The sequence below is a fragment of the Octopus bimaculoides genome, chromosome 6 (assembly GCF_001194135.2).
Source record: "Octopus bimaculoides isolate UCB-OBI-ISO-001 chromosome 6, ASM119413v2, whole genome shotgun sequence".
NCBI classification, from domain to species: domain Eukaryota; kingdom Metazoa; phylum Mollusca; class Cephalopoda; order Octopoda; family Octopodidae; genus Octopus; species Octopus bimaculoides.
In genome coordinates, this window is record NC_068986.1 from 76,522,334 (window position 1) to 76,530,676 (window position 8,343).

General features: G+C 38.3%; 1 protein-coding gene across 4 annotated transcripts in view; it reads left to right on the forward strand.

Moving 5' to 3' along the window:
* The window catches only part of LOC106871484 (uncharacterized), a 167,078-nt gene that overhangs the window by 19,348 nt on the left and 139,387 nt on the right, over positions 1-8,343 (forward strand). The window lies entirely within an intron of this gene.

Consider the following 8,343-nt stretch of genomic DNA (forward strand, 5'->3'; position numbering starts at 1 on the left):
ATATATGTATGTATGTATGTATGTATGTATGTATATATACAATGAACTCCTTTTACTTTCCATCTACCAGATCCATTCACAAGGCTTTGACTGGCCCACAGTTATCGTCATTTAGTGCCTGCTAAATGGGTTAGACAGTTTGACTGAAACTGCTAAGCTGGAGAGCTGCACCAGGTTCCAATCTGGTCTGGTATGGTTTCAATGGCTGGTTGCCCTTCCTAATGCCAACCACTCCAAGAATGTCATGGGTGCTTATTATGTGCCACTGGCACTAGTGCCAGTTACGTGACATTGGCATCAGCCATGACTGATTTCACTTGGCTTGATGAGTCTTCTCATGCACAGCGTATCACTGAAGATCTCAGTCACTTATCACTACCATGAGGCTCAACATTCAAAGGGTTATTTTTATGTGCCACTGACACAGGTACCTGTTACATGACACCAGCATTGGCTATGACTACGCTTTCACTTGACAGGTCTTCTCAACCAGGTTTCACTTGGCTTGACGAGTCTTTTTTGAAGATATTTGTTGAAAGTGCTTAGCTGTGAGACTGAACCCAAGGTCATTTGGTTGGGAAGCTAGCTTCTTACCAACACAGCTATGCCTGCTTTCTATCAATGAGTCATCTGGTTTTTAAATACAGTTTGTTGGTTGTCTTTGTAGTTGGAGCTGTTATATTGTATGTAGTACTTGTTTATTTAAATGGCCTCCAGTTGGGACCATACAATATATGTTGTACATCTGTATTTAAATGACCTTCAGCTGGAGGTGTTATGGTGTATGCTATACATGTATATTTAAAATGGTTTCCAGCTGGTGGCCTTATAATTTTTTTTTGTACATGTACATTTAAATGGTTTCTGATTTTGTTCTTTGAATTGACTACTGTAGAGTACTCATTACATATCATTAGCAACAGTTGTCCTGAAATTCTCTAAGGTATCAAACATTCATCTCTGTTGGTGCAAACACACCTGTATGGTTAAGAATTTCACTTTGCAACTATGTAATTAATTTGAAGTTATTATCTCACTGCATAGTACCTTGGGCAAGTGTTTCCCCACTATAGTTTGGGATTGACGGAATTCTAGTCAGTGTAATTCAGTAGATGGAAACTGTAGAAACCTATCAGATGGATTGTTCTTGTTTTTGGATATCAGACCTATTCTAGTGCCCAGTTTAACGCCACCACCATACCATTAGATGCTTGTTCTAGGTTACTCTTTATTGCAAACATTCAAATATCATCTCTGGTCTGAAGAAAATTTTTTTCCTTTCCTTCCACCATTCCACCAGTCACATGGGCTCTGAAAGGATCTCATGGATGCTACCCTTCCACTCTAAAAAAGCTCATGTAAAAATTCAAAAAATCCAACTTCAATTATGGGGGAACAAGCATGCAACATTTAGTCTAACATCAGTAGAAAAGGCTCCCTGCATTTTTCCAGTCAATATGGAACTATTTGAGATATCTCAACCATCAATGTTATGAATGTTTTGTATGAAAGGCTACCAACATGATGGGTGAGTTCTGCTAAATGCTAAGGTACTGAAAGTGGAAAAAAGGAACAAGTAATGTTTCATTACTGATACAAACTTATATTTTTGCTATGTATGGAAGAAGCTGTCAATAATATGAAAGGGTTTGCCTCTTTATTAATTACTTCAGCGTTGATTAGCTTATATCTATATTATCTTTTATCTTTTATTTGTTTCAGTCAATAGACTGTGGCCATGTTGGGGCACCACCTTGGAGAACTTTTTAGTTGCATGAATCAACACCAGTATTTATTTTTTTTTTAAGCTTGGTACTTATTCTGTTGGGTTGCTTTTGCTGAACTGCTAAGTCATGGGGATGTAAACACATCAGCACCAGTTGTCAAGTGTTGTTGGGAGACAAACACAGATACAAAGACACACACTGCCATGAAGGTAGTATCTGATGATTGTGCTGGGACACTAGACATATTATCAAACAATGTTTGGCGTATTCACAGCACATGAAACTAATAGTAGCACCTAAAAACATATATTTTGTCCACTAAATAATATTTATCTCTCACAAGAGGAAGTACTATTTTTTTGCTGATCTTACCATCATGGAAACAGTGCATTACATATATATATATATATATATAAGCACCCACTACACTCTCGGAGTGGTTGGCGTTAGGAAGGGCATCCAGCTGTAGAAACTCTGCCAAATCAGATTGGAGCCTGGTGTAGCCATCTGGTTCACCAGTCCTCAGTCAAATCATCCAACCCATGCTAGCATGGAAAGCGGACGTTAAACGATGATGATGATGATGATATATATGATGGGCTTCTTTCAATTACCATCTATCAAATTCACTCACAAGGCTTTGGTCAGCCCAAGGTGCTACATAGTGGGACTGAACCTGGAACTATGTGGATGGGAAGCAAGCTTCTTACCACAGCCATGCCACGCCTATATTACTAAACCATTACTAATTACTTCTGTAGCAATTACCTGAGCCAGAGCTAAATATATCTGATAAGTTAATGGTTATAAACAGGTTCGTTTACTAATTAGTGCTGTTTGACTCATCAGTATTGCTAATGATTTCTTGAGAGGAATGAAGGTATCTTAATCTTGTTCTTTCATTCACATTGTGTTATGCTCTAACTATACACAAGGATCTTGAAATAATATTGAAAGCTGTAGAGCAACATTTAAGCTCCCTGACAAGTTCATTAATGTTGTGTTTCCTGGTTATCCAGCTCTCAACTGGTGGTGATAACAATGTTAGTATTGGTGATGACAACGATGTTGATGATGATGATGATGGTGGTGGTGGTGGTGGTGGATATAATGATGGTGATAGTGATGATGAGGGTGATAGTGGTGGTGATAGTGATGATAATGATGGTGGTGGCAACGATGATAATGATTATAATAGTGGTGGTGGTGATAGAGATGATGATAATGTTATCGATCATTCACTTCATTAATGGAGGCCTACTCTCCCCATCAGCAGAAATTCATAAAGCCCACTCCCATGCTAGTTGGATCTGGTGGGGAGGCTCCTTGGATCATGGGCGTGGGGAATGGCCATATACTGACTGAATCCCTCCCCCTTAAGAGTGGTGTTGGTAGTAGTAGAAGAACTATGTCACTGTCAACTATGTCACTGTCAACTATGTCACTGTCATGAATGAATGATAATTTAGTAAACTGAGAGTAGTGAAGGTCAAAGGTGAGGAGGAGAAGGAAGAGGAGGAAGTCAATAGGATGTCTGTTCTTGAGATAACAGTAGCACTTGAATTAAGAAGCTGACATTTGACAAGTGTGTACCAACATATGTCAGCCAAAACTGTCTAATTCCACTGATAAATGTCACATTAATTGTATTGTCACTCAGTAGTGTGTTCTACTGAGTGAAAACAACACAACGTGGATGGCCTAAAAGGGGCCATCTAAGCATATTGTTTAGATCTGCAAGATACAGTAGCCAAATCATCATTATCATCATTAAACGTCCGCTTTCCATGCTAGCATGGGTTGGACAATTTGACTGAGGACTGGTGAAACCAGATGGCTACACCAGGCTCCAATCTGATTTGGCAGAGTTTCTACAGCTGGATGCCCTTCCTAACGCCAACCACTCAGAGAGTGTAGTGGGTGCTTTTACGTGCCACTGGCACGAATGCCAGTCAGGCGGTACTGGCAACTCTCTATGAAATTGCATCCAACTGTCTTAAATGAAGAAAACACAAATGAGATAATGTTTTAAGGACACATTTCCATTAAAAAAAAAAAAGGATGGTTATGGCTGGGACATGAAGTAGATCAAAGGGCTGCTGCATGACAGTTGACCAGATGCTAAAGAACAAGTTGAAATTTATGAAATTTACATGGTAATTGTTGCAAGTGAAGGTTAGTGGTTTTAAGGGATCTTTTCTGTTTGGCTGTCTCTTTTCAATTTCTTAAATTTTGTTCCAATTGATTTCAAATTTTGTGTATTGATGTAGTTTTGTATGCTCATTATTATCACGAAATTCATTTTTGCCATCAATCAATAAAAAATAGTTAATAACTTTCAAAGTTTGCAAATTTTAGGTAATTTTAGCCACTCGAAAGCCACAAACATAATAACAAGCCAAGCATTAGCAACTCTCCTGTAAAACCTTGTGTGTTTACAAAAAGATATTTCATTTGTTTACAGTTAAGTTTTGGGGGTCTTAAAACTATAAAATGTGTTGTTTACTCTTTTTTTCACATTAAATGCATATTGAATGCTTAAAACTACAAAATATGAGTTGTTTACTCCTTTTTTTGGTTATTTCTTGCTTATTAAATGCTTAGAATGCATGCTATCATTGCAATGTTTACGTTATTGTTTTGTCGTCTGACAATTGCAGTAACATACACAAAATGACTGCTTCCAAATCCTGTTTTCTGACTGGGTAAAAATTATCAAACTTTAAACCTCTGTAACTTTGAAAAAAAAAACAAAAAAGAAATTTCTGGAACAAGTGAATTAGGCCCTAAGATTCAGCATGAAAAATTACATCAATACACTAAATTCGAAAATTTTCTCTTAGTTCTAAAATTTCAAAAAGCGCAGCCAAACAGAAAAGGTCCTTATTAAGATTTAAACACTGCTTCATCATCTTCACCACTGCCACCACCACTACTAGAATATAGAAGGATGAAACTCAGCCATTTCTATCATTCTGCTGCTGCTACCACCACCACTGCTGAGGACTGCGCCAACTTCCAATGTCTGCTTTGTTTGTGCATTGTTTGTGCAGCTGGATGTCCTTAACACCATCCACTTTATAGAGTTAGCTCACTGACACTAGTGAGGTCACCAAATAATTTGAAAGACAAGACCTCCCAACTGAATTGGGATTGGGATGTCGCATTGATAGAGGTGGCTTTATTTCAGGTTGAGGGGCTAGATATGATAGAGGGACAGGAATAGATATCTTGCTATAGAGGAGGTATATGGGTATCCCAACTGAAAAGAGATAATAGAGATGATGATGATGATGTGTTGGGGTATATATAATGTGTGTGTATATGTATATATGTGGCCTGGTACTCTGTCGGTCATGAGTGTCCTAGTTGATCTGATTAAGGGAACAACCTATTCGTGAAATTAACGTGCAAGTGGCTGAGCACTCCACAGAAACATATACACTTAACATAGTTTCCTGGGAGATTCAGCATGACACAGAATGTGACAAAGTTGGCCCTTTTGAATTACAGATGGAACTCATTTTTGCCAGTTGAGTGGATTGAAGTAACATGAAAAAAGTGTTTTGCTCAAGGACACAATGCACCACTGGGAATCGAACTTATGATCATGAGCTGAATACCATAACCATTAAGCCACATGCCTTCCCTTTTCTATATGTACTTGTATATCTTTCATCGGTGTATAATTGACAAAGGATGTACATATTGCTGAGAAAACCAAAAGGTGGTTTTTAAACTAGAGCTGTAGAATTGGTTCACAAAATCTCTGATTTGCACGCCATCTCCTCAATTTATAGTATTTTCTGCCCATCATCATCATCATCATCATCATCATCATCATCATCATTATTTAACATCTGTTTTCCATGTTGGCATGGGTTAGATGGTTTGACAGTTGGCCAATCAAAGAGCTGCCCAGGCTCCATGTGTTTTGGCATGGTTTCTACAGCTGGATGGCTTTCCTAATGCCAACCACTTTAAAAAGTGTACTGGGTGCTTTTATGCTGCACCAGGATGGGTGCTTTTTACATGACACGGGCACAGGTGCTTTTTACATGGTCCCAGTGCCCACGTGCCCACAAGATTAGGATTGCTCAGCTGAAGAGGGATTCAGGAGATATGCCTGAATGCAAGGACAACCATGATTTTACTTAGCTTGACATCTTCTCAAGCAGAGCAACCTACCAGGAGTCTCAGTCCTTTGTCATCTCTTCCGTGAGGCCCAACATCTTTATCTGTAATTAGACTAATTGTATATTTCTCATGTTGACTAAAATTATGCAACATTCATGGGCAGTGTGAATCATCAGGCTACAGTTCAGTAATCTAACATGTAAAAGTTTAGGTTTAAGCATTATAATTCTGCAGTTGTAACTTTTTTTTAAATACTATTTATTAAAGAAGTTATAAACAATTATGCACATGAGAAACTTCTAAAATAACAGAAGAAACAAAGTGAAGTCGTGTAGATATTTCTGAAGGGATCTCCCAATGAAGGGTAAAAATTAAGACTGTACATCATGAAGACTGAGTGGTTAAGAAGCTTGTTTTGCAACCAAAGGGGTTTGGGGTTCAATCTCACTGTATAGTATCTTGGGCAAGTGTCTTCTGACCTATAACTTGTGAGTGAATTTGACAGACGAAAACTGTGTGGAAGCCTGTCGTGTCTGTGTATGTGTGTCCTTGGTCTTTAATCCTCTTGGGACACCCAGGCTATTATAATAAAGAATGCTGAAATCTGTTTGAGATTTTTGATGAAAAAAAAATTTTTTATTGTAAAAAAAAAAAATATATAACACATGAATGGTTCTTCCTAAATCTGGCTTGTTCTTTACACAACAATTTGTCAACTGCTGTCCTCATCCACTCCAAAAATATCCTGTTAAAAACTTTTCCGGGAGTCAATAATAACATAATCCTTCTATAATTTCCGCAAACGCTTAAATCACCTTTTTTTTGGCAATTTTATGATGAATCCCTCTTTCCAATCATTAGGCACATTTTCTTCCTGCCATATCTTAGAAAATAATGGATGAAACATTTCTACCGCTATTTCTATAGCTGATTTCATTGCTTCAGCTGGAATATTGTCTACACCTCCCGCTTTCCCATTTTTGAGGGATTGTATAGCCTTTCTTAGTTCAAAAAAAAAAAAGTGTTGTCATTACTATGAATGAGAAACACTGAGATAGTTAAAAGTTTATTGTTTTTGAACTAGGTATCATAGTAATCACTGTGAGTTTCTTGATGTTAGATCATCATTGTGTGTTGCTCTTACTGTCAGCCATTTTTTTGTTTCATTGCTGTCACAGTGCTCTGGTCTGCTGCTGATTTTTTTACTGTCTGCTGACTACTGTTTCTGTGTCTGGTCCGCTGTCTGAATCTGCCATTTTGTTCTAGTAGCTAATATGTGCTAATGTATAGTGGTAGTCTTTGTCAGAAAATGGACACCAAAGATGAAATTGTTGTTAGATCCAAAGATGAAATTGTTGCTGATCTGCTAAGTTACAGGGGTGTTAACAAACTGACACTGGTTGTCAAGTGGTTGTGGGAGACAGACACAAAGACACATCCATGTATAAATACATATGTAAGATTATGTGTGTGTTTATATATACACAAACTGAGATGATATTTTGCGGATCAGTTGTTATTTTAATTGATGCTAGATGGATCGAAACAACTGTAGTGATTAATAAATATTCTCGTATCTTCCATCTCTCTCATTATTCAAATATACATATCTATATCTATCTCTCCCTGTCTCTCTCTCATATGTATATATATCATCATCATCGTCATCGTTTAACGTCCGCTTTCCATGCTAGCATGGGTTGGACGATTTGACTGAGGACTGGTGAACCAGATGGCTACACCAGGCTCCAATCTGATCTGGCAAAGTTTCTACAGCTGGATGCCCTTCCTAACACCAACCACTCCATGAGTGTAGTGGGTGCTGTGAGAGAGATAAAAGCAAAGAGGCAGGTTTGGAAGAATGAGGGTAGCAGAGAACTTTACCAGGTAGCTAAAAGAGAAATTAAGAGTCAAGTCCATTTAACAATGAGAGAAGCAGAAAAGAAGAGGTTTGCCAATGTTCTACAGTGTGAGGACCAATGGCATTAGGTGTTCCACATTGCAAAGGCAGTCTATTAGAGAAAATTGAGATGTTGGAGGAGAGAAGTGTGTATGTGTGGAAGGTAATGCCATGCTTGCACCTAGTGATTTTAAAAAGAAAGAGGTATGAGAGCGCTATTATGAAGGGCTAACAAATCTCCTTAATCTCCCCTCTGCATCCAACTCATTCCCTATCTCTAATCGTCAGTCACACTTTTCTCTCTCAGTGTACTTCCCTACACATCCTTTACTGCTCCTCTATCCTATTGTCTCATATTCACCTTGTTCCTTGACCTAACATCCCTTTCTTGAGATGGGTGAGCCATGTATTCACCTCTTCAGCAAAACTCCTGCTCCTGCCCCTCTATCTTAGTTTCTTATCTTGCCATTCTATACCCTGCTCAGTTCAGGGGGTTTTGTATTGAGTACTTGGTGACCTCACCAGTGCTGGTATCACAAAAAGCACCCAGTACACTCTGTAAAGTGGTTGGCATTAGGA